The sequence below is a fragment of the Anser anser genome (assembly GCF_964211835.1).
Source record: "Anser anser genome assembly, chromosome: 25".
Taxonomy (NCBI): Eukaryota; Metazoa; Chordata; class Aves; order Anseriformes; family Anatidae; genus Anser; species Anser anser.
In genome coordinates, this window is record NC_139746.1 from 5,469,653 (window position 1) to 5,494,687 (window position 25,035).

At 62.3% G+C, this 25,035-nt stretch overlaps 1 protein-coding gene across 6 annotated transcripts in view; it reads left to right on the plus strand.

The window, feature by feature from the left end:
• Nucleotides 1-3,518: 3,518 nt before the first annotated feature.
• Nucleotides 3,519-25,035, plus strand: part of CSNK1G2 (casein kinase 1 gamma 2) — a 37,902-nt gene continuing 16,385 nt past the window's right edge. For 2 of the 6 annotated variants that reach the window (XM_083811469.1, XM_083811464.1), the window contains exon 1: nucleotides 3,737-3,896. The gene's annotated coding sequence lies outside the window, so the exon portion shown is untranslated. The other 4 variants (XM_083811467.1, XM_083811468.1, XM_083811466.1 and 1 more) reach the window with 4 other exon arrangements.

Below are 25,035 nucleotides of genomic sequence, written 5' to 3' on the forward strand. Positions count from 1 at the left end.
TGCATTAGAGAAGTGTGTCTGTTCCTAGGTAACCAGAGTTATCTGGCAGAGGGAAATGGCGAAATCTCTGTTTTCTTCCAGTCTCCCACCACTTTTTTTTTCCCTTAAAAGAACAGCACGTTTATGGATGAGGCTCACCCTCTTGCTGGAGACCACCACAAGAGTTGGCGTGCTGTAGTTTGTGTTCTTGCAGATGCCTGACAAGTGTTTTACACCGATGTTACCATTATTCTCATTTCCTAGCTATGGAGAAGTGCAGGTGATGGGGCGCGCCGGGGTTGAACCCTCCTTCCTGGCCTCTCCTTAGCAGCACACGTTCACATTGGCCCTTTGCAGTGCTGGCCTCTGCCTTGTCTGGTTTGCTGCCTGGAAAGATCCCGTCATCCCTGGGGCAAACAGGCTGTCTGACAGCAAAGGTGAGTTGCATCGCTCTATTTAGTGTGCAGCTGGATTTACTGCCCCAAATGATGCTATCCTGGCTTCATACCCCAGCTCTGCTCCATAGCGGATTCGTAATCCTAGAAGAGCTGTTTTCATCTCAGCTGCTCGATCCCACATCTGCTAATCTCAATGTTTTCTTCATCTCCAAAGCCTTGTGCCCCCTCTGCAGCCATTAGCATCTCACCTTCGCTGGCAGGAGACTGCGTAGTCCTCATGTTCACAAAAGTCTCACAGCAGCACCTTTTCCCTGAGCTGTTTTGCTCCAGGCATGCATGGGGCAGGTTGGCATCACCTCCTGCAAATACTGCCGGCTCTGCCTGCACCCGGGCTGCGCTGGGCTCTCAGAAAGTCGATGGCAGCTTTGATGTATTGGCCTGAGCACGATTCAGCAAGACAGCAGGGTCAGACGGAAAGCCCCAGGCACTGGTTTAGGTATTAAATAGCATTTAGGGGGCTGCTGGTTGTCTGCACCCTGAATGTCCGTCTCTCTGCTCCTGGCTGTGTTATGGAAGTGTGAAATCAGGGATTTCCAGCAGCTGCTTGCTGCTGCGTCCATCACGTGATGAGTATGAGGATGAAACAGCTTTTACTCAGATTCTTGCTCCAAGCCCTCAAAATCTTTGCAGGAGGTGCAGGTTTGAGCTCCTGCTGCTGCCACGAGCGGGGCAGGTCCCTGGTGCTTGGGTTTTCCTCCGCCGCACACCTTGGACGAGAGCCGGAGCTCGGGGGCTTGGCAGGAGCAGGGGGCAAGGTTCAGTGGAGATGGGGCAGTGGCTGCGCCGCCGAGCTTGGCCCCACAAAAAGAGCTCCCCAAAAGTCCCACGGACCCCCACATTGGGGTGGGGGCTCTTCCCTTTGCGCTCCTGCTCCTCCGGCTGGAGCCCTGTGGCTGTGTGGGATGGGATGCTGTGAGTGGCCTCGCTCTTTCTTCTTTTCTTTTCTTTTTTTTTCTTGGCCGATTCTTAATGGATTTCTATCACTTTGGTGCCATTTCCCGGGCCCTGAATGCAAATGCTTCAGCAGAAACACTACACTGCCTGCTCCGAGCAGCTTTTTCCTCTGTATGAGTTACAGCAGTCGTTTTTTTTGTGTTGCCTGCTTGCGAATTAGCCCTAATTAACTCGTGCCCTGGGGAGGAGGGCAGGGTTCAGAGCTGGATGCTTTCCCAACAGAAATTCCCTGGCTTTTCTCACTAACTCGCTGTGCTGAGCCGGTTCCATAGCATGAGTTGTAGAGGTCTCTGCAGCCCACACCTGGCACACCATGTATTCCCTGCCAAGTTACGGCATGCTGGAGATCCAACTTTAAATAAAATCAGAACTCTTTACTTTCTTGTCTCCTGATCCAGAGGATGGATAAATTATCAAGCCAAATGTCTGGACAACTCATGTAGTCTCAAAGTGCTAGAAATCACCTTTCTCCCCCCTTTCCTTTCCCCCCCCAGCACAGCGGGATGCAGTGTTAAAAGCCCCCAGACTCTGTAGGATCACAGGCCGGGGCCGTAGCAGGCTGGGAACCCATCAACATCACCCCACGCTCAGCTCCTGCCTCGGGGCCGAGCCCAGGCTGCTCTCGACACACGCACCGTGTGCTGAACAGTGCCAGGGCCCGTCAGCACCGCTGCGCCCGCTGCGTCGCAGCCCCGTGGGGTGACGAGGTGAAGCGGGGCCGTGCTGGGCAGAGCTGCGTGTGACTGCTCGCAGGGTGTCACCAAAAGGGACGCAGAGGGGAAAAAAAGGGGATGCGGCGGTCTGGGATGGTGCGAAAGGAAAAGGGGAGGGCGGCTCTGCTGCTGGGGACTTTGGGAGAAGCGTTACCTCCAGCTGCGGGGCACAGATAACGGCCCTCCTGCACCCTCCTGCGACAGCAGGAATCCCCGCGCCGGGGACGGAGCTGCCAAAGGGCAGGGCCCAGGGGTGGCAGGATCCCCGTTTGGCTCGCGGTGTTGCTTGTTCCGTGGTCCTAATTCTCTGATGTCGCCATTCTTCTAGAAGCAAACACATGCAGGGGAAAAATACCTCGGAGGAGCAGTGCGAGGCGGGAGGGGGCTCACCAGCAGGAGCACTTCTGCGCAGCTGGGAGAGAATTGATTCAAGCAGCTGGGGTGGCTGACATGGGCGGCTGGGGGGACGATGGAGCCTGAGGACCGGGTTCTCCCCAGACCACCCCAGCTCCTTTGCCAGGTATTTGGGGGCGAGTCTGCCCCGTGCCATGACGACGATGAGAGCAGCAGGACCCCACGGGGCGCCTGCTCCCCCTCAGCGCCAGGGTCGCTCTCAGAGGCTTGGGGAGGGACGGCGGCTGCGTGCCGTGGGGAGGCAGCGGTTCTGGCCGCGGGGAGCGGCGTTCTGCGGCTGAATTACGTGAATAAACCCAAAATGGACCAAAGTGACGGGCTGGGGGGGGGTGGTGGCAGCAGGGCTGGGCCCCGCCTGTCCCTGCAGGTCCCCGAAGCAGGGCCACCCCCTACAGCTGTGCGCTACACTTTGGTTGATATATATGTATACACACCATATATATATGTATATATCTCCCTGATGTATGTGTATATATGGTATATGTGCATATATGTATATATCTCCCTCATATATATATGTATATATCTCCCTGTCCTGAACTGGGGCCATCCCCTACAGCTGTGCACTACAGTTTGGTTGATATGTATATATATGTATATATATGTATATATCTCTCTGGTATACGTGTATATATGGTTATGTGTATATATGTATGTATCTCCCTGTCCCTGCAGGTTCCTGAACTGGGGCCATCCCCTACAGCTGTGCACTACACTTTGATTGATATATATATACACATATATCTCCCTGGTGGCTATAACTTACAGCAGAGCTCTGCCTGCAGCAGGACCCGCACCATATAGGGGTTATGGGCAGCAAGGGGCCCATGCCCTATAGCAGAGCCTGTACCCTATAGTAGCAGGGCCTGTCCCCTATAGGGGGCAGCAGGGGCCCGCCCCTATAGCAGGGCCTGTCCCCTATAGGGGGCCGGGCCCCTACTCGGAGCGCTGTGGGCAACAAGGGGTTAAAGGAAAGCCCCGCCGGGAGCCGCCGAGCGCGGCGCTGCCGTAAAGCGCCCCGCCCTGCTGTAAAGCCCACGCCGCGCTCCGCAAGCCTCCTATTCTCGACCGCGCTTTACGCCAACGCCGCTGCGCTCCCCCAGCCTCCCTTCCGCTGCGCATGCGCCGAGCTGCGCCGGGCCTCCCCGCTCCGGAGTTCGCTATTCAGGAAAGGCGTTTGCGCCGGCGGCCTGGCGGGGGGCGCATGGGTGCGTGCGGAGCCTACGCCGGCGGCGTAGCCGTGTGGCTGGCTGGGCGCTGCTGGGGGAGGCGAGAGGCGGCGTGAGGGGAGCCGGGCAGGGCCGGGCCGGGGGCGCCGCCATGGGGAGGCGGCCGCGGGGCAGCGGCTGCGGGGCCCGGGGCTGAGGGACCCGCCGAGGTAACGGCCGCCGAGGGGCGCCGGGGCCGTGCCGGGGCCGTGCCGGGGTTGCCCCGGGGCTGCGGCACGGCCCGGGCGGGACCGGGAGCGGGGCGGCGGGGCGCTGAGGGGGACGGGGGGGGCGGCCTGGGGGGGCTGGGGAGAGGCTGAGGGGGCCGCGGGGGCTGTGGGGGGGGCTGAGGGGGCTGGGGAGGGTTAAGGGGGGCTGTTAGGGGGCTGAGGGGGACTAAGGGGGGTTAAGGGGGTTGGGAGGAGGGGCTCAGGGGGGTCTGAGGGGGCTTAAGGGGGGGCCCGAGGGGCCCGGGGGGGATCCTGAGGGGCCCGGGGGGCTCTGAGGGCCTGGGGCCGCCTCGCTGCGGTTCCTCCCCGCGCCGCCTCCTTTGGAGCTGTGGGGGAAGAGGCCTGGGTCCCCCCCCCCGACGTCGTGTGTCCGTCCGTCTGTCCGTCCGTCTGTCTGTCCCCCCCCCCCAAAATAAGCGCCGTTTGGGGCTGGGGCCGGTAGCGGGGCACCCCCGGGTGTGTCCCCCTGCCCCGCAGCCGGGGCCTCGCAGGATGTTGGCTCCTTTGTATGTGGCTTTCCTCCCTCCGGAGGGGCCGGGAGGTGTTTATTTGGGGAAGGGCCTGCGCCGAGCCTGCTATTTAAAATAGCTCTTTTCCTTGAGCAAAGCGGGTGCGGGGGGATGTGAGAAACAGGGAAAATAACCTGCCCTCCTTCTGCCCTGCCGCGACGGAGCTGACTCGAGCTGTTCCTACGGCACCGGGGAGAGGTTTGCAGCCGGGGAGCAGCTCTCCCCTGCCAGCCTGGCAAGCAGGGAGCCGCCGCCAGAGGCCTGCGGCTCCTGGCTGGTGGCTGGCAGAGGGAGCCGAGGGGGTCCTCGGGCCGAGAGGGAAATAAGGAGACGTTTGGGGGCTGTTAGGGAGTGAGGCTTTTTTTTATGAGGCATGGCTTGTGGTCTGAGCAGCACGGGGACCGGCCACGCTAAGAGTGTTTCTGAAGTTAAAAATGAAGTTTGTTAAAGCTCTTTCAAGCTGCTGGGAAATCCGCCTGTTCTAAGCGAGGTGGAGGTAACAGGGACCCCAGCCGCATTCTGTGCGAGCTGACTGCTGGCTTGGGAGCTGCCTCGTTGGCTGATCCGTTTGTTTTCCTGCCGTACAACAAGTGGGTGGGTATCTGGGAATACGCTCTGAGGCGTGTGTAGGCTCACCTGCCCGCCGGGCTGTCCTGTCGGCGTGCCCCCACCTCACCGCTGCCAGGTTTAAAAATCGGGCCTTATGTAACGGCGTGGAGGAGACGTTTGGGGTTTGCCAGCGCGTCTGACAGAGAATTGCTGCGAATTAGGGCAGGAGGCCTCCGTGGGGAGCGTGTGGAGAGGCCTCCCGCGTGGCGGGGCAGGCTTGGCTGCTGTCACTCGCCAAAGCTTTGTTTGGTTTTGGTTTAATTTGGGGTGTTGCAGACAGGAGCGGTGTTCCGGGGCGATTTTATCGCCGCTTGGTACCTCTGGGCCTCCGGACGGCTTGGGAGCGTTGTGGTGCGGGCCGGGATGCTCTGCCCCGACCGCGGCTCCCTCGGGTCCGTGGTGGCACGGGTGCTGGGGCATCGCCTCGCTAGCTCGTAGGGACTGCGGCCCTCGCGTGCCGCTCTGCCCTGGGATTCGCCCTCCTGCCCACCGCTGCGCAGTTCCGCGAGGCCTCAGGAATCCCTTCAGTGGTTTCTCCGCAAGACCAGCTGCCGCTCCGCGCCCGCACCGCCGCGGCCGGGGTGCAGCTGGTAGCAGCTTGCAGGGGGAACGCGCTCCTGTGCAGCAGCTTCTCGGGAGGCGCTGGACGGAGCTGCGTGCCGCTGCCCTCGCGGCGGGGCTGGCGCGGGGGTTTCTCGTTGCGGCTCTCCTCGGAGCGAGCGGAGGGGAGGAAGTTGGCGCTCGCAGTTCAGCAGGTTTCCAAATTGCGCCCTGCGAGCGCTCCTCCGTGCCGCTGCCGGTACGGCGAGAGGCTTCGCGTCGCCTCTTGCTTTGTATTCTGCTTCCGAGCTCCTGTGCAGCCCGAGCGTTGTCAAAACTGCTAATACGGGAGTGACTCAGCGGATCAATGGGAGCGACAGGAGGGCTGTGCTGATGGACGGTCAGGATTTTCCCCCCACCCCCTCCAGCCCCACTGGGCTGGAAGAGATGATGTCCGAGAGCCGCTGCCAATGAACGTGTTTACCGGCCTCGGGCCTGATTGCCTTCTCCAGCCTTCTCTTCCCCCCCCCCCATGACTTTCCCAGCTCCCCTGGTGAGGAGAAGCCCTGCGCCGGGAGCAGCGGCGCTCGGCTGTGCCCCCCGTCCAGGTGCGTGGGCAGTCGGCGGTCTGAGGGCGTCCGAGCGGCCGCAAGGACTGGCCCCGGCGCCTGCGAGCCGGGGAAGGAAGCGGCAGGGCACCCGCAGCCCCACGGGCACCCGGGGGTGTCTGGGATCGCAGGGAAGCCTCGGCCGGTGGCACCTCCTGCTGGAGCTCTGGAGGAGAGGGGCAGCCCTCGAGGCCGGGGAGGAGAGGCGTCCCTTCTCTCCCAGCAGCGTGCTCAGCGCCCCGCCGCGCCTCGCGCTGCCCCGTCCCTTCTGGCTGCCGCTGGAGTTAACCCCCCCTTCCCTCGTGGTGCTGCTGAGGGGCGGGGGACTCGTGCCGACGAGGGGCTTCCTCCGGGCGCTCTTTTCGGGGAGCAGCTCTGCCCTCGGCCCCGTGACTTGTGGGCTTAGCGAGGAGCCGCTGGGGCCGCTCGGCCCCGCCGTGCCCGGTGCCCTGGGAGGGGGCGAAGGGGAAGGAGTCGCCCTGGTTCCGGAGTTGTGGCGGAGAACAAGTTCTCTTCCCGCTAGAAGAGCTGCGTGCTTATAAATAGTTTTGGTTTTTATTGGAATGGATGTTTATACTTCCTACGGGCAGGCAGCATCTCCGGGAGGACCGTCGCTGCCGAGAAGCAGCAGGGCTCGGCTGTGGGGGAAGCAAAAGGTGACTTTCCGCTGGAGCAGCCCACCACCGAGCGTTCGGGCTCCCCTCCCGGCTCCCAGCTCCCCGCTGGCTGCCCTCCATCTCCTGGGGGATTCTCCCGAATCCCTGCTGGGGCTGCAGCACCTCCCGGTGCGCAGCCCCCCCGGCTGTTTCGGTGCTGCATTGTTCCTAGGAAGTGGTTTTTAAAAAAAAACAAAAAACAAAACAAAAAAAAAAACCAACGTGGAGCCCAGCGGCCATCTGGCTGAGGTGCTCCAGGGTTCCTCCTGCCCTGCCTCTGCGGTGGTGCTGGCTGCGGGGCGGCTTTGGCAGCTGGGGTGAACCCTGGGCCAGCCCTTCCAAGGCTCGCCTCCACCCTGAGCTGTCCCGAACTGGGATTTTCCGCCCCCCCCTCACCCCCTCGCGGGTTCTGAGGGTGCTGCTGTGCTGGGGGTGAAAAGCGGCGCAGCGAGGGCTGGGGGGAAGGCAGCCCGCGGAGAACCACACGTCCGTCTGCCTTCCGTTGGCTGCAGCGGCAGCGTCGCGGCAGATCGGTGAGCTCGAGGAGCGTCGAGGTGATCCCGTGCCTTGTGATGCGGGAGCTGGTTCTTCGGGGACGCTGCAGCTCAGCGGCAGAACTTCGCAGGGCGATTGAAAATGCGGCACGGGCCGAGACGCGCGTGCTTGCTTTCATGGCCCACGGAGAGGAGGGTTTGTTGGGCTCTCCGTGGGCTCCCGGGCTGCGAGAGGGGCTGCGAGGCTGGAGGAAAGAAGCGGTAATTTTCTGTCGTCGTTCATTTTTACCCAGCCCCTAACCGGAGAGCGTCCTGCAGCCCTTTGCCGTGTATCGTTACGCAGTGCTTCGTGAGGGAGGCCTGGCTTTTACTCGCCAAGTGGCGGAGGAGATGCTTGGCAGGCGATGGGCAGGCTTTGCCCTCCTGAGAGGGAAGTGAAGTTCGTTACCAGAGGTTAACGGTGGCCTTGGCCTTGGATTCTGTGCCACTGCCTTCTGGAAGAGCTGCGCAGCCCCTGCGCACCGGGAGGGGGCCCGGGGGTGCCCCACGAGCGTGGGGAGCACCCCCTCTCCGGCCGGGGCTGGAAGGCGCCGGGAGCAGCGGCTGCGCCCCCAGCGCGCTGGGCAGGGCGCGGGGCCAGCCGTTGGGCTTCGGTGCCCGCGGCTGTCCGACGTGAAAGCGGAAGGCAGCGAAACGGCTCCGCACCGCTCACGGCTCCGCGCTCCCAGGACCCGGTGTCTCCAGGTAGGAAATGTCACCGCTGTCGGCTTTCGGGGTAGCGCGAGGTACAAACGGCAACGCAGAAGAGCCTTTTTCTTCTCCTTTTTTCCTCGTGAACCGTTGGAAGTGACCAAGTTCGTACTCCCTCTTGGTGCAGGGGACGAAGGTGCTTTCCGGTACCTTCCGCGTGGAGCGCTTGCCTGGAGCACCCCCGGCCCGGCCGCATTCGCTCCCCTTCTCTTTGGGTTTTACTCAGAGCCTTGTTTTTGTGTTGCCCAGCCCAGAGAACACCGAGGGCGCTGCAGGCAGGGTTTGCCTGCCAGGGGAGGCCGCAGCTGAGCAGCGCTCGCCTCTGGTGGGCGCGGGGTCGGCGGCGCTGACGGGCGCGGGCTCGTCCCTGCCGCGGGCCGCGGCGATCCCTGCACAAACCCGCTCAGCGGAGCTGGTTGCTCCGTGGGTTGCCGTGGCTGGGGAAGGAAAAGGAAGTGCTGCGAGGGCTGCGGGGTCGCTGCTTCCTCCAGGGTAACCTGCAGGTGGGTTGAATGGCGTGCCGTTTCCACAGGGGTGGCCGCCTGGTGGCAGGGAGCCGGGAAGAGGAGCCCGCAGCAGGTTCCCGCAGTGCTGCGGTAGGCGTCTGAGCACAGGGAGAGCAATTCCAGCCCGGCCAAGCTCCACGGCTCCGTGCTGCCGCGCTTGGAGCTGGGCGCGTGGCTGGGCCGTGCCCAGGGGTGCCGCGGGAGTGGCTCCCTCCCTGTCCACCTGCGTGCAGCGGGGCAGCAAAGCCAGGCACCCCTCGCGGGCACTGGGTTCAGGAGAGCGAAAGGAGCTCGGCTATCCCGCTAACGGCGGTGCGGCGAGCTGCAGGACACGAGCTGTTCCTCAGCATGCTGTTCGGGCACACGTGAGCTGCGGGCCAGTAAATGTCTCCAGCGAAAGCTTCCTCTTGGGGAATTTGCCACGATTTTGACTGGGCTGCTGTGGGAGAGGTGAGGCTGGCTCAGCAGTCGCATCCGCTCCTGCCGGCTCACTGACTTCGGCTTCTACCTCGCTGAGGGGTCTTCCTGCAAGAGCCTGCGCGTCTGGCAGGGAGCTGCGCTGCGCTGCGTGGTCTCGGCCCAGAGCGCCTCCCGCACCGGTGGGCTGGAAGGTGGCAGGAGAAGAGGCAGTGCAGAGCGAGCAGGGGAACCGGCGCATACAACGTGTGCGTGGCGTGAGGATGCGCTGCAGCGGGCTCGGTGAGAGCAGGGCCCCAAAGCGTGCTAGCGCGCAAGCAGGGCACGGTCCCCGCTGTGGCCCTGGCGGGGCCGCAGCCCCAGTTCCGCCTGCTCCTGGGACAGGAGCGCAGCGCTCGGTGCTTTGCTCCTCTTTCTGTTCAGAGCCAGAAGCCAAAGTCCGGAGCGACGCTTCCCCGGCCAGAAGCGTTGAAAGGCACTTGCTGTTGTTTTCGGGCCAATGTTTAACTTGCTCCTGTGATGAGGAATGCCTGCTAGACTCTAAATATTTGCCTTGAGGAAGAAGTCGGAGAGAAGAACATCCGCTGCGGCGGCTCGAGGGGGGCAGGGGGGCCGACAGGAAATGTGCTCACGTCTCCGCGCTTACGGGTCTGTAAAACCGCCCGCCTTCCGCGCGGCCCGGCCGGGGCAGGTACGGGGCGGCCCTGGCTGAGCCGCGGCGCGGGAGCAGCGGGGAGGAAATGTTTGTGTGCTCGGGCGCGCGGCGCTGGGTGTGGCTGCGTGCACGGCCCCGGCCCCGCTCGCGCTGCCGGGGGATTTCGAGGCGCGCACTCGGAGCTGCCTTCCACCGGGGCAGCGTCCGGCGGCGGGGGCAGCCGGGCTGAAGCGTGCGTAAACTTCCTGATGGAAGAATCTGAGCAGAAAAGAAGCGCTCTGCTGCTTTTGCCGTAGTCTTCGGTGGCTGTGAAACCCTCAGCAGCGGATCCTGCTCGCGGCAGGATTTCCCGTGCCCTGGACCCGCTCGATGGGGCGCTTATGGCTTCTCCTGCCGTCGCCCACTTCGGTGTGATCCCTCTCGCGGCGCGCCACGAGCGCGCGGCTCCGGTAAGGCTGTAAGGGCGCCCGCTGCCGCTCGTCTGCGTGCGGCTTGTCCCTGGTTCTGGGCAGGGAGCAGCTCTGCGGCGATGCGCTGGGTGCCGGGGATGTACCTCGGGATCGGGTGGGGCAGCGCTGGCCTGCCCACGAAGGAAAGCGTGGATTCAGTGGGCACGTGAGGGAGTGGGGACGGGGAGGAACCCGCTGCTCTTCTCCCGCCTTGCCCTGGCTCAGGTGCCCCTGCAGGCCGGCCGAGTGGTTCTGGGCGTGAAGCCTGGCCTTCAGGGGCGAGCCTCTGCCCCAGCCGTGCGTTCGCTGCTCTTGGTTGCTCCTTTGGCCACCCCTGGCCATTTTAGCGGAGCTTTGCATAGATCAAGAAGAGCGCCTTTACTCCTGAAGCAAAGTCAAAGGTGCCCGGCATTAGCGAGGAGGGCTTTGCCCAGCTGGGAGCTTCCTCCTTCCCGTGGAGCAAAGGACGTGCAGGCAGCCCTGAATCACCACCTGAAGCTGCGATCCGGAGAGCAGAGTCCAGCTGGGGTGGCTCGGAGCGCGGCTCCAGCTTTTCCTGACGGGTTTGCCCTTGGGGACACAAACGGTCTTGTCAGAGCGAGTCCGAGCCCTGTCCAGCCTGGAAGCCGGCAGGGTGCTGGTGCTGGGAGGGGAGCGGGGATCAGGGGGCTCTATAGGAAGGTGGCAAACTGACTTTTTGCCCCGGTTTGCGTACTCTGCAGGCACCTGATAGCGTCTGGTGGTAACTGAGCTGTGTCCGGGCAGCCCAAGCGCTCTGGCAGCGGCAGCCTGGAGCCCCTCTGGTGGTGCAGCCCCAGCGTAAAAGGTTTTGGAGGGGCTCGTGGTCCCGAGCAGGGCCAGCCAGCGTGCTGGGCGTGCTGCGGGGCTGATCACAGGTGGGCGCCCAGCAGCGCCGCGCTGCTCTGGGACATCTTGGTCTTCTTCAATGTGTGGCTGGGTCTGGGCCCACAGATCGGCTGCACAACGAATGGGGAGGCCGGGGGACCTGAGTGCTCCCCGCAGGGGCTGGAAGAGGTGCCGGGAACAAGAAACCCAAGTAACGGACTCACAGAAAGAGAAGAAGAGGTTTGGGTTTCGGATGGAGGCGTGCTCTGGAGAAGGGCGAGCGTGTGCTGGCTGGGGTTTCTGGGACAAGCCGGGGAGGTGCGAGCCCGGATCGGAGGGAGAAGGGTCGGTTTGTGCACGCGACCAGCGCCGCGGGTGCTGAGAGCAGCAGGATGGAGTGGGCGCTCCTGGGGGCGCGTCCTGTCTGCTGCTGCTTGCGGGTGATCCCCGGACGTTATAAATTAAGCCCGTTAGTAGGGCCCAGAGAAGCAAATCGTGAGCAGGGAAGGCAAAGGGAGGAACCAGCAGGCTTGCACCAGATCCACCTGCCGGAGGGCCGGGTGGCTTTCGGCTGAACCCCGTGGGAAGCCTCCACACGGAGCTCTTTGTCTCCCAGCCAGCAGCGGCTCTGTGAGCACCTTTCTGGCTGCAGCCGCCCGCGTGGCGTTCCTGCTTCAGCCCTGGCCGCGGGGTCTCATGAAACGCTCACAGATGGGGAGGGGGGGAAGGTGAGAACCAGCCTTTGGAACATGCCCTTCTGGTGTGGAGGTTGGTGGCAAAGCACAGCGGGGCCTTCATCCACGGAGCTGTCGCGGCGCTCAGCAAGGGGCTGCGAATCCGATTCCCTGGGCGAGGAACTGCGGGGTGGAGGAGTGAAAAGGTGCTGAACCATCCGTGGTGCGTCCAGGCACGGGGTGCGGGTCTCTGGCCCCTCTGCTTATCCCTCCCTGCGAGCCAGCAGGCTGGGGTGTCTGTCTAGGACTGAACGCGATGCGGCAAACCTCCGGCTGGTCGGGGATCGTCCCTCGCTGCCCCCTTTACTTCGGCGAGATCAGCGACGCGTCAGGGCTCTGCACGGCTTCCCTTCCCCAGCTGTGAAATAAGCAGGTCGCTGGCGTGCCTCAGAGAAAGGCTGCGAGGAAAAAGGTGCGGTGCACTGAGCTGCTTGGTCTTGTACCCGAGGGGGTGGGAAGCTGAATGCCTCCTGCGTCGCTCATTGCTCTGCAGGCGCTGCTGACACCTGCGCGTGGGCCGGGGGACGTTGTGCCGCCACGCATCCCCCTGCCCGTGGTACAGATGAATGGCGCCGCTCCTCCTTGCTGCCCATTTCTCCCCCCGGTCTGGGCTCTGGGTCCTGTTTGAGGCCCGGGGCAGCTGTTCCCGTCGGGCGGCCGTCCCCGGAGGGGCGGAGAGCTGGGAGCAGCGCACGTGAGGCAGGGCGGCTCGCTTCCAGTAAGGAAGCGCTGCCGGCATCCCAGCGCGGGGAGCTCGACGGCTCAGGGGAGAGGTTTCCCTGTGAAACCGCCCCCGACGCTTTCCCTTCCGCCCTCCTCCTTCCCCTCCCAGCTCTTAAGGCTTGGCGGTAATTTGGGAGGAAACGCGTGGGGCTTCGAGCAGCCCGAGGAAGAGCGCAGAGGGAGAGGCGGCGCCGGCTCGAATGTGGGACAGCTCCGCTCGGCAGAGCCAGGGCCTTGTCACCGGTGAGTGACACCCCCTGCACACTGCCTCTGGGGGTGACGGGGCTGCTTCCGTCGCCCGTGCCATCCCCTCCTTCCGTGTGACCTCAGGGGAGCTGGGGAAGTTGCAATTAGCCGCACGTTGGTGACGGAAGAGCCCGGGCACCACTTCGTCCCTGCCTCGTGTTGCAAAAGGCCACCCCAGGGCTGCCGCTGCAGCTGCCTCCGAACCCGGTTCTGTCAAAAGGATGTGGGTTACGGGGGAAAAGATCCCAAACCCTACCCTTCAGAGTGCTTCTGCCGCCCCAGCTCCTGCCGACAGCGGGGGGGTTGGGAGCGGTACGCACGGCACGAGGGTGAGCGGATCCCTGCGGCGGGCCGAGGAGGCCTGCTGTCACGCCTCGTGCCGTGCCCGAGCCTTCGGCAGTCGGCGCGCGGAGCCTGGCCATACGCTTCCCCGCCGCCCTCGCGGATCCCTTGTCCCACGGTGAAACGTGGCTGGGGGTGACCCCTCTGGAAAGCCCTTCCTGCTGCAGGCCTCGCAGGGCTCAGCCTGCCCCATGGGATGAGGAACGATCCCGAATCGTGGGGACAGCAGGCGCGGCGGGCTGTGGTCATCCTTCCCGCGGTGCTGCGTGGCTCTTACCGCGGCTCCTGTGAGCGGGCGGGGAGCCCCGCTGTTCGCCGTGCCTCTGAGAAGTGTCGGAGAAGGCATTTGGAAAAAAAAACTGCCCGGTTTCTCCCCAGTTCCCAGGGCTGTCCCGTGCAGGGAAGGTCCCTGTGGCAGGGCCGCGTGTGCAGGCGAGGTTACGGGGCACGGCAGCGCTCGGGACCCGGCTTTCCTCCCGCTTGTGCTGCCGCTTTCTGTGCGCCGTCCGGCAGCTGCGTGCCTCGGTTCCCTCTTCTGTACCGACACTTCCCCAGCGAAGTACCTCACGCCGCCTGCTGCGAAGAGTAGTGCAAGAGCCAAGGGGCGTTTATTGGCTGCGTCAGCCGTCCGGAAAACCCCTGGAGCTTGTGCCTGGGAGCACCAGGAAGGCACAGGAGGCGACGCTGCTGCTCTGATCCCTGCCCAGCCGGGAGGGGAGGAGGTGGGTGCCCAGCCCCTGGAGCTGCACGGTGCGGGAGCCAGCCCGGTGGAGAGGATGTCCCATGGAGTGTGGTGTGACGGATCCGGGCCTTTGTACGTGTTCGGGGCGGCAAGGGCACGCTTGGAAAGGGCAGCGTCCACGCCTGGCGTTGTCTGCAGCTCCCCAGCGAGCTGGGCTCTGGTCAGACGGTTCTGGCTGCCTGGAGGGGATCATCAGAGGGGTTCCCTCACGTGTGGCCGCTTGGGAAATTGGGGTCACAGACATGAAGAAAGTCCCCCGTAGGCTTGGCGCTCAAATCTAGCGTGGGCAGCAGGGATGTCCTGCCCTCCAGAGGTGGTGGCTTTGAGGAGGAGAGAGCATCGCCTGCAGTCAGAGCTGGGTTGTGCCCGTCAGCCGCAGGCTGCTGCTCGCTGCTGCTGCTGCTCAGGCTCCCGACTGCCCTGCGCCATCCCGCCTTTCCCCTGCTTGCTCCCAGGGCTGGATCTCAGCGACGTGCTGCTGGACGTCGGTTTCCTGGTCCCTGGAAGCTGGGAGCAAGTGGAAATGCCCCGAGCTGTTCAGCGATCCTGAGCCTGCTCCAGCCGTTTTCAGGCTGGCTGTGCTGTGGGAGACCCGTGGTGCGAGCGTCGGAGGGCTGCGGTTTCCAGCCTCCTCTGCCTGCGGGCTCCTGAGGTTATCTGGGAGCCTGTCCGAGTGCTGCGGGAAGGAGAAAGTGCCAAGTCCGGGAGCCTGCCGGCCCTTCCCTGCGCCGCGTTCAGTCCTGCCGGGAGGAAACCTCCCCCAGGTGGATGGGAGGGCTGGAGCCTGCACCCAGCTTGGGCGTAGGGCAGGAAAGGAAGGGAAGGGAGCTGCGCGCATCCAGGAATTGGCTTCTGTGAGAGGAACGGGACTGGGAAATGTCTGCTCCTTTGGAGAACAGCTGTGGAGCCCTCGTCCTGGCTACAGCTGGCCCCTCAGTGCCGGCAGGAAGCACGTGTGGGATTCGAGGCTGCAGGACCCACGGGCACGACGTTGCGGAGAGCGGGCTGGGGCTGCAGGACGTGCTCCCCTCGCCCTGCGTTGGTGGCGAGAACAGCCTGGGGCTCTGAGATCCTCAGGAGCTTGCTGTGCATCCACCTGACCTCGCGCTGAGGCTTCAGCACGCGTGCGCATTTAAAACCTCCCCTTCGGAGGGGCGAGGGAAGAGCCCGAAGTTCCTAGCAGCAAGCAGCGCCAAGCCCACGCCTCCGGGTGCGCTGGCGACGTCCTCGTGCGCCCCGCAGCCTTTGCCTCGTGCTGGGCAGGCACCGCAGCCTCTGCTGCCGGGTGCGGCACGGCTCTGGCTGCGGAGGAGGAGGGGAGGAAGCCTTCCTCTCGTCCGGCTGCCTGTGAAACCGACGGCAACTTTGCTTTCACATCTGTTCCTGTCCCCGCTGCCTGACGCGCGCTCAGGTGCCTTGTCAAGAGAAAGGCAAGCGGTGCTTGATACTGCTCTTATATATAAAAAAAAAAGAAAAAGTGTTAGCTTTTGAGGACACGGGAGTATTCAGGGACAGTGCTGGGGAAGCAGCGTGCTGGTAGAGATGGTCTTAACCTTATTTCAGGCTGCAGTGGCACAGGAGGAGGTGTTCTGGCCTCAGACGGGAGATGCGAAATGGAAGTGGTTGTTCCAGGCTGCCGGGTGAGAACCGCGTATTTATCTCGAAACCTTCTTTTCGCTGCTGCCTGGTGACTGCTAAGCAGGCTGCGAGCCCCAGGGGTGGGCGGGAAGGCACTGGAAGGGGAATTTGCCTTGCTCGCAAACCTGCCGTCGGAGCAAAACGACAGAAAAAGCGACTCCTGCGCTGCTGGGAAGGGCAGCGAGGGCATGGCCGTGCCTGGGGCCGACGCTCCTGCGCGGCTCACGTCCTGCGCCTGTGGGCACTCGCCTTCCGTGTCATGAGCCCAGGCAGCAGGAGGGGTGGCAGAGCCTTCAGGGTGGGTTTTGCCCTGCAGGTGAAGCAGAGGGGGGTTAAAAAAGATCTGTGTCCAGCGGCAGGGGCTGAAATACGGAATGGGCCTGCCCACCTTGAGCATGTTGCAGGCCCCGGCTCTATAGTCGTCTTCAGAGGCCAGTGCTTGGCAGCCGCTCGAGCTGTGGCTCTCCTCACGCTTCTCCCCGCCTGGGGTACGGAAGCGACTTGGTGCTTGGGGTGCAGGCAGTTTTGGGAGCTGATTTTTGCGAGGGGATGAGCAGGCTTGAATGCAAACGTCGGGCATCGCTTTGGGTGAGCGCTGGGGACTGCAGCGCGGGGCTGGGCCCCGTCAGATCCCCCTGGGCTGTGGGCACTGCAGCCCCCTGGGGCTGGTGCCGGCTGCTGCTAGACCTGCTCCGCTGTGCTCTGGTCGGAGTAAGGGGCGCCGGCAGGTCTTGTCTGTAGAAGCAGCACCTCTGCAGCCCCTATCTCAAGGCGAGCGTGCTTGGGACAGCGAAAGCAGCGGGAGAGCTGGGCAGGAGGGGACCGCTCGGAGAAGCAGCAGGAGCTGCTCTTCCCCCGGTCCCTGTGGACGTGGGGAGCGGGCGTGCAGGGTGCGGGGCTGGTGAGCGGCTCTTCGCCGGCCGATTGCTGCGGCCTTTGGAAGGCAGCTGCTTCCTCCGCAGCTCTGCCTTCCAGCAGCAGCAGCACGGGTTTAATTAGCGTCTGGTGTCGGACCGGAGCTCGCTGTGCTGGGGAGGCATTGTCTGGTTTCAATAAATACCCGCCGGCAGAGCCACAAAAGCCAGCGCATGCGAGGGACTCGCCGGCGGAGACCACTTGTTGGAGCGAGCGGCTGGGGTGTGAAGTGCCCCAGCGAATCCCGCGCTTGTGCCAAGCGGGAGCTTGAAAGGCAGCGGCAGCGTCTTGGCTGGGGCGCCCGCCTGCGTCCCGTGGAGATGAAGAGCCGGGCGTTGGGCTCTGGCTGCTGTCCTTTGAGCTCCCCAGCCAGAGGCTCCGCGTCGCCCGTAGTGAACTTCCTTTCTTCTAGCACTACCAAGTCTGCATGAGTAAAACCGAAACCACCTCAACGTCCTAATCAGGTTTTTTTTGTGTGTGTGTGTGTGTGCTGAACTGCTAAGATGCGATAGATTCTGCAGAATTACAGCCTTGTGTAATTTACCTCCCGCAGGGGCAGAGGATGAGCCCGTGCCTTTTCCGCTGCTGTTCAGAAGAAGGGTTACAGCTCTGCTTACCCGCCTGCAGCGTCCTCCTTACGGTAACGGTGGAGCGAGTTGCACTTTCCAAGACAGAAATTGCCCCATCTGTGCACGGAGCACCAGAGCCGCGCTGTGCAGGCAGCAGAGCGTCGGGCTGGAGCTGGCCCCTTGCTCTGCGGCCTTCCAGCAGCGCAGCAAAACCTCTGCGGGCCCCGGAGCCGAGAGGAGAGCTGTCACTGCTCTGGGCTGGCAGAGGCAGGCGTAGGGAACAGGGAGAAGACGCTGGCAGCATCCCAGAGCCGGGCGGGAGGGGAAGGTGGGCAGCCCCACGGCCCCGCGTTGGTCTCGGCGTCTCTCGGCACCCGGGTTTTGATGTCCCCGATCCCCGTGGTGGTTCGGCGCTGCCGCTGTTCCCACACGCTGTGGGTCCGGCACTGGGACCGTGCTCCAGGGGCCCGTGGGGTGCGCGTGGCTCGAGACCCGGGGGGTGCCTGCCCTGAGACTCGCTTGGGCCAATTGCTCGTTCTTCTTGCAGGGTTTGTAAAAGCCAGCTGCAGCATCGTTGCCACTCAAGCCTCTCTGGTGAAGTTTCAGTGCTTTTTCTGCTAGATTTCGTGAATTCTGTAGTTGGAAGTTTGAGTTTGTGGCTGCTGAGCCCAAAGAGATGAATGGACTCGAGTGGGCACTGGGCTCTCGGGTGGATTTGGCTGACTCGTGCTGTGTTTGATCTCTCCCGGTCTAGTTTTCAGATTTGATCTTATTTTAGCATGTGCATGTTTACGGTTATTACTATTACTATATTTCCTAGAGAAGTATTTTTAGCTTTTTGCTTGGTTCCTGTGCTGCTGCTGAAATTTCAGTCGTGGTATTTCCGGCTCTTTGGTCAAGCACTGTTCATATTTTCCATCCAGGTGTAACTGCTTTGGATGGGGATCCAACGAAAAGAGTGAAATTCTATATTCAGCTGGAAGCAAATCGCAGAGCAACGCGCAGCGGCGGAGAGATGCTGCGGGGAGTTTGCTTTGTGGCTGCTTTTATTGAGGCGCTCAGGGGTTGCCTCTGCAAGCTTCTTTGTGTCTAAAACCGTTAAGGATCTGTGTTCTGGATTCTGACTGTCCGAAGCACGTCGATTTCCATTTCTGCTTATGCAGGTGGGGAGCAAACAGGAATCAAAACTGCCCCGCTCGTGTTGGTTAAAGACGGAGCCGTTCCCGTACTGGATATTGTTGGGTGCCAGGTAATTGCTGCCGAACGGCCGTCGGAAAGCTGACTTTTGGTAAAGCTGCCGATACGCACGCACAGCCTCGCCTTGGGAGCTTGTGTCACCTGCCAGGGCCGCGCTCTGGCACGAGCTTTGTGCTCGCCTCGGGACGGAGCAGATGTCTTAAAGCCGTGGTAGCACCAGGAGCTCACGCTTCCGTGCGAGGTTGTGATATCCCAATTACCTTCAGAGCGTTGCCTTTGCACCCACCTGGGCTCTGCCACGGGCTGAAAAATCCCATTTGGTGTTTTTCTCCAGTTTTGCCGCTCGTTTAATTTCGTTATGTCTGAGCAGCAGCTAACAGGCTTCGCTTGTGCGTCTCCGTTGGGTCGGGGTCTGTGCGGAGGGGGTACTGCGTGTGCAGCCAGAGCCTTGGCTGCTCGAGCCTTCCCCCCCCGACCGCATCGTCAGCGGTGCTGCTTCTGCTGGAATGTGCCGAACGGCTGAGGTTCTGCTCCCCAAGCAGTCCGATGGTTTTGGATGTCAGCTCGGCACCTCTACAGATCGCAGTGAAATCACGCGTGAGTCATTATTGGTTTTGCACTGTGGGGACTCGGGGTAGCTGAGCGCTTGTCGGGCCGCCGAGCCGTGGAGCAGGACTCCCCGGCAATAGAGACGTCCTCTGCTGCGGTGCTGGGGCTCGACTTCCCTTGCTGTTGTCGAGGGAAAGATGTAGTGCGCAACTCTTTCCTTAAAGCAAAAGCCTTGAAGCAATCGCTGGGACCCATTAAAAAGCCACGCGAACGTTTGGAGGCTGGGAGAAAGTAAATGGGGAGAGATTTGGAGCTGGAGGTGAAGAAGTGACCAGAGTGCAGTGCCTAAAGGTCTGCCGGGGAAGGGAAAGGCCAGCGAGGAGAGAGCTCCTCCGGGTCAGAGAGCAGCCGAATAGACGCGGTAGCTGGAGGAGGAAGCCAGGCACTGCACGGCAGGAAGGAAAACCCATCTTTTTCACAGCTCAGGAGGCTGGGGGGGGGGAAGGGGGTAAAAACATCAAATGCTTTATTGTTAACTTCTTTAACCCTGATATTTTCGTGGCTCGGATGTTTCTGGGACGTGGTCGAGAGCCACAGAGGGTTGCAGGGGTGGTACGGCAATAGAGCCCCGCGCGATAAATGCTTTAATCTCTGACAGAAGCTCCAAGCATTCCTCCTCGGTCTTTTTTTATTACTGTTATTATTTATTCCGGGTTAACTCCATAGCTGGAGGTCATTTGCTCTGCTGGTGTTGTTTTTTTTTTTTGCTGGAGCTGCCGCAAGTGCCCGGTGCTGCGGGGCCGAGCGCGTGCGGGTGGAGCCCTGTGTCCTCCCGCGGACACACCATGTCCTCACAGGGAGCTGGGAGGCCAGGAAGGGAGGGGAGGTTTGGAACGAGGATGCTCGGATCATGTCGGATTAAAAGCTTTGCTTCTACAGTTTAGGGTTTCTTTTTTTTTTTTTTCTTTTCCCTGAAGACTAAAAGAAATTCTGGTAGAAACATTAGCCTTGGCTTTATTCCTGTTTTTTTTTTTTCTTGTCAAGAAACAACCTGGATGAAGGGGGATTTAAACAAAAAAAAAAAAAAAAAAGGTTTTGGACAAAATTCCCTTGCAAATATCCTCGCTGTACAAACACAGTGGGGCCAAAAGGGAAACCACGCTGCGCCACGGGGCTGGGGGGGACCAGCCGTGGCTGCTCGGTGTCGAGAGGGGACCGGCGCTTGGGGCGCTCCCGGTGCAGTGACCGTGGCGTTGGGGCTGTGTCTGCCGGGTACTGGGTGCCGTGGTCCCGCAGCAGCCTGCAGATGTGGACCGGTGTCGGTGCCACCGGCGATGGAACCGCCTGCGAGGGAGCCGCCGGAAAGGCCGGCTGCAGGCCTTCAGCTCCGGGCCGCTCGTGGGCGCGAGCTGGCCGGTGACCTGGCGGCTACGGCGGGTGGCTTTCGTGGCCTGGTGCTGCCGGCCGAGGCGGGAGGTCTTCAGCCGGTTCTGGGGCTGTTCCCTGAAGGATGCTCTGAAGGAGGGGGAGGGAGAAAGTCGCTGAGGTCTCAGCGCTGCTCAAAAGCTGAGAAGGAGCCAAGCGTCTCCCCAGGGAGCTCGAATGGCCAAAGCAGATGGCAGGGGGTTGTTATCCTGGCGTAACGGCTGGGATGTGGAGGGGCCGGGAAGCCGGAGCTGCGAGCTCTGAAATCCCAGCCCTGAGCCGGAGCTGCCAGGCTGCCCCGTCTCCCGAAACACGCTGCGCTACGCCCGGCTTCCCCGACGGCTCTGCGTCGGCAGTGAAGTAATGAAGTGTTTAACAAGAGCTTCCTGTTGTGCTGACACCACCGTGAACGCACAGAGGAGGAAACGGAGTAAACAGCGCTGCGCTGGTCCCGCCTGGCTGCGAGCAGGGAAGGGGCTCAGCCATTGCGAGGAGGCCCCAGGGCCGTGTCTGCTTAACCCGACCCCGCTGGGGCTGGGGGTGACGTTCTTGTGGCTGCAGAAACCACAAAGCGTCTCGCCTTGCTGGGAAAGCAGCTGCTTTCAGGACTTCCTGATTTTCAGGGATTCCCCCCCAAAAAGCCCTCCGCAGGGGCTGTCACCACGCGGCAGTCTGTCCTCCGGCACCGCGGGGCCGGCCCTGCTCCCCTGGGCGAGGTGCTCGCGCCCCGAGCTGGGTGCCCCGAGTTCCTCTGTCAAAGCGCCGCTCTTGCCTTGAGGGAGGAGGAGGAAATCGGGCCGGAACGCACCGATCTGCTGCCCAGTGGGTTGCTTCGGGTTGAGCGGAGCGGGAGCTGGTGGAGGTGTGGCGTGGAGCAGCTCGCGGCGCCGCGCCGTCCCCCTGGCTCCTCAGCCCGCGTCGGGGCCTTCCCTAGAATGAGGACCGGGGCCGGGTTTTCTCCCAGCTGCAACCTTCCCCTCTTCCTCGTGGGGAAGCAGCGGGTGACGGCCCGCGCTGTGGACCCACGTCTGAGCCGATCGCGCTCCTGCGGTGGGAAGGAGCGAGGCGCTGCGCGGCCCAGGGCTGGAGGAAGCTCAGCGGGTCCCTCGGGAGCCCGTTGCGTCGCCGAGCCTGGCAGCACAAGGCGGGGAGAGGAGCCTGCGCTTCCAGCTTACGACTTTCCTGTTGCCCAAGCCAAAGGTCAGCGGGAACAGCCCGAGTCCCAGTCTTGGAAGGACTCTTCGCGTAACAAAAGAACCTCCTACCAATTGTCTTGTTTCCTCGAAAATCCGCTCGGCGCCCATCAGCGCGAAGGCTTCGCGTCGCGGGGAGCTTGGCGGCACGCGATGGAGCGCGGTGCTGCCCCCGAGGCGAGGGCAGGAGCCCGCTCCTTGTGTCCCGCGCGCGGGCAGCCGCGCTTGGAGCCGTGCCGCTGCGTGGGGCCAAACCACCGTGGTGCGGGCGGGGCGAAGGGAAGGCAAGCGAGCGGGGTCTGCTGCCGCCACGGGGGCGGTTGGGGAGGAGAGGGCTGTGAAGCCCACGTGGTTACGTTGGTGCCGGAGCTGGGGGAGCACTCCCGTCCCGCCGTAGAGGCGTGCCCCTGCGTGTTGCTGGCCGGCAGCTCGCTAACGGGGGCCGGGCTGGGTTTGTACGCGGGCAGGCTCCCGCTGTCGCTCTGGGTGTGCCGGTCACCTCGGCTGTCCTGCAGCGTGTGCTGGCGTTGGGCTCGGACCACCGTGGATTGCCCGTTGAATTCCCGGGGTATGAGAAGTGGTTTTTACACCTTGGAAACTCCGCTGGGTTTCCCTCTTGTGGCAGCTGTACGGGCAGGGTTTTTCTCGGAGCTCTCAGAGTTGCCAAAGTGAGGAGCTGCAGCCCGGAGGGCGACTCCTGTCAGCCCCGGGGAGCGCGGGACGCTGCAGACCCAGCGGGAAGGATTTGGGACTTCAGAAGGTTTTTCCTTTCCTCTCGGTCCAGGGCTGGTGCTCGCAGAAGGCGGCTTCGTGGCCAGCTCCCGCCCTCTGAAGTAGCCGGCGCGGTCTGCCTGCAAGCTGCAGCCTCGTTCCTCCAGCACCTGGTGCCCGCTGTGCTCCTTGCCCCCGTCAGCGCGTGGCGCCTGTGGCCGTGTGTCGAGCCTGCGTCTCGGGAGGGCCTTTTGTACCGCTGCCGTTCCCAGCACTAGGTTGGGAACTTTTTTTTTGCCCCTTTTCAGCTTCTGTTTCCATCCTGCAGCTCCTTGCACCCCCGGATGAGGTCTCCCCACGAGTGCGGAGACCTGCCCTCGCTGTGGGTGCCCTCGCGTAGCGTGGAGGGGACATGGAGAGGTCGTAGCTCGATGGCTAGACGTTGCCATCACCCTCTTGCCGTTCTTGTGCCTCTCTTTGCTGCTTGAGTTGCAACTTCTTAATTTTATGAGCACGCTTGCCTCCATTTGCGGCACCGAGGGCCTTTCCGGCTTTCTCGGACCCAGGAGATTCCCCAGCTGCTGTCCCCAGCGTTTAACACATCAGCCTCGTCCCCAGCCGGGGGCTTCCTACCCTCTCCCCCGCCGCCGGCAGCGCCGCTTCCCTCGGGGGCCGCCGGCAGAGCAGCGTCCCCGTGCCGAGCAGTGGCTGGCGGAGGGAACCAGCTCGCGGGGTGGTTTCGTGCTGGCGCTGAGCCGCGACCCGAGCGGCGGCTGACGCCAAGGAGCAGAGCTGCTGTGCGGGTGACAGCACGTCCCGGGGGAGCTCCGCGGGCCTTCCAGCTGCAGGTAGGTCGCTGAAACGCGGTCCCGGGAGCCGCTTTCCCTGGCCCCAGCCGCGCGCGTTATCCCCGCAGCCCCTGCGACTCTCGCCCCCTTCCGCTTGCCCGCTGTTTATTTTTGGCAGGGTGCAATTTCAGCCGACCGCATGGCTTTTCAGATGGCCAGGGGGCCCCAGCGAAGGAGCAGCGGGGGCTGGCGGCGCCGCGGTCGTGCCTGGAGGCTGAGTCCTGGTGCTCGCGCCTCTGCCGGCTGCTCAGAAGCTGGAGGTGGCCGGCAGCACCGGTGCCTCCTGGCTCGCTGTGCTTCTGGGTTGCTCCTGCTCACAGCTGCCCCCGGTCCCTCCCCACCTCTGCCTCGATCCTGCCCACTCACCGCAGGCTCCTGGGGGAGAGATTGAGCTCTGGGGAAACCTGGTGGGGCTTTCGAGAGCTCTGGGAAGCCTCCCTGTCGTGGCACAGCTCTTCCCCGTTCCGTCATGACCAGGGCTGGCTGCCGGCGCCGAAGACTGGAATGCATTCTTAACTACAAACCTTTCCAGACATCATCTGGGACCGTCTGCAGCTTATTTTAAACACTCTGGATCTTCCTTTGTTTTAAGACTTTTGATCTCCTTGTAAGCTAAGACTTCATCTGCTCCTTAAACTTTTAAGATTTATTGGGTTTTGGTTTCAGCTGTGTAAGGCCACCGGTTGCTTCTCGGTCTGGATTTCTATATTGGAGCCAGCTGATGGGTTGTCCTTTGGGACATCGGGGTATTTGTGATTATTTTTAGCTTTTAATTGGCAGGGATCTGTGCTTTGAGCTGCGCAGTGTCAAGGGCTTTTCTTCCTTGTGCTCTCAAGAAGCTTTTCTCTCCCTTTCATCTGGAGGCAGCTGTGTTCCTCTGCCGCTCGCAAGGCGCAGAGTGCACGGGGAGGCCGGCTCCGAGCGGCGGTGCTGAGGGCTTGCAGGGACCGGGGCTCGTCTTGGCCGGGGCTCCGTGACGAGGTGGCAGCGCCGCAGCGAGCGCCTGGCGGGACGTGGCCGGGCCAGGACGCCCGTGCTGTGCCCCGAGGAGAGCCGCGGGCTCGCTCGGGGTGACCTTGGGCATCGCTTCCCTGCGCCGGGCCGCTATTTTTTTTTCCCCTCCTCTTCCCCTCTTTTGTCTTGCCCTGCTTAATTGTAACCTCTTTGGGCCAGGAACTCTGTGTGTGTATAAAGGGCCCAGAACAATGTGCCCCAGATGTTATTGTACAAACCCTTTCTCGTCAGCCACGAGGTTTCACAGGAAAGAAATTTTAAAAAGACGTTTTGTTTTTTTTTTTCAGCGTTTTAGTCTTGCATATGCGGTCGGGAGCCTCGCTCCGAGTCCTGGGTCTCAGAGACAAGGGATAGCACTGGAACTGCAGGGGGTTGTTTTGGTTTTTCTCTAAAGAAGAAAAGAACCCCCCCCCCCCCAGCCTCTTTTTCTCACCCCCATGACTGCAGGGAATAGCTTGTAAATGTGACTGGAGCAGACCTGGCAAGCTGAAAACCAGATGGCAAATAAAAGAGAACCCAGGGCTTAAACAGACCCGCCAGCAACCCCTTCCCTGCCTTTCCGATGATCTCTGGGTGTTGGTTTGCCCCCTTTATGGTACTTTCAGCGTCTCTGTGGTTCTGTTTTGGGGAGGTGCTCACGTCACTTGCACTTGTCTGCAGCTTGTTTCAGTTTCAGGTTCCCTGGGTTGGAGCACTTCACATCGCAAACGCTGCAGGGCAGGGGAGTGCTTATTTGTTTTAAGACCACAGCTTGCTTTGGAATTTCTCCCATCAAACTTTAGGCCAATTTCTTTTTTACTCTTCCTCCCCCCCCCCCCCCCCTCCCCCAGAAGAGAGAAAGAAGTTTTCTTAGTCTCATCTTGCATCAGATTTGACGCCAGGCCAACAAATGCAGCCTGGAAGGTGCTTCTCTGAGGCTTCTTGTCTGAGTGAGGCCTGGGTGAGGATTCGTGTTGGAAATGCAAAAATGCCTGGTGATTTTACCAGGACGTGTTTTCCTCGTGAGGCGGCTGCCCCTGGGTGACAGCGTGGGGCAGATGCGGATCCCCGGCGCTCGTCCTGCAGTGGCCGTGCCAGACCAGCGCAGGTTTGGCTCTCACCAGTCCGGCGGGGCTGTTCGCTCCAAAGCCACCGGAGTCCTGGGATTTTACCAAATGTTTCTGATGAGGTTGTTCTCAATTCTAAGAGCCAGAG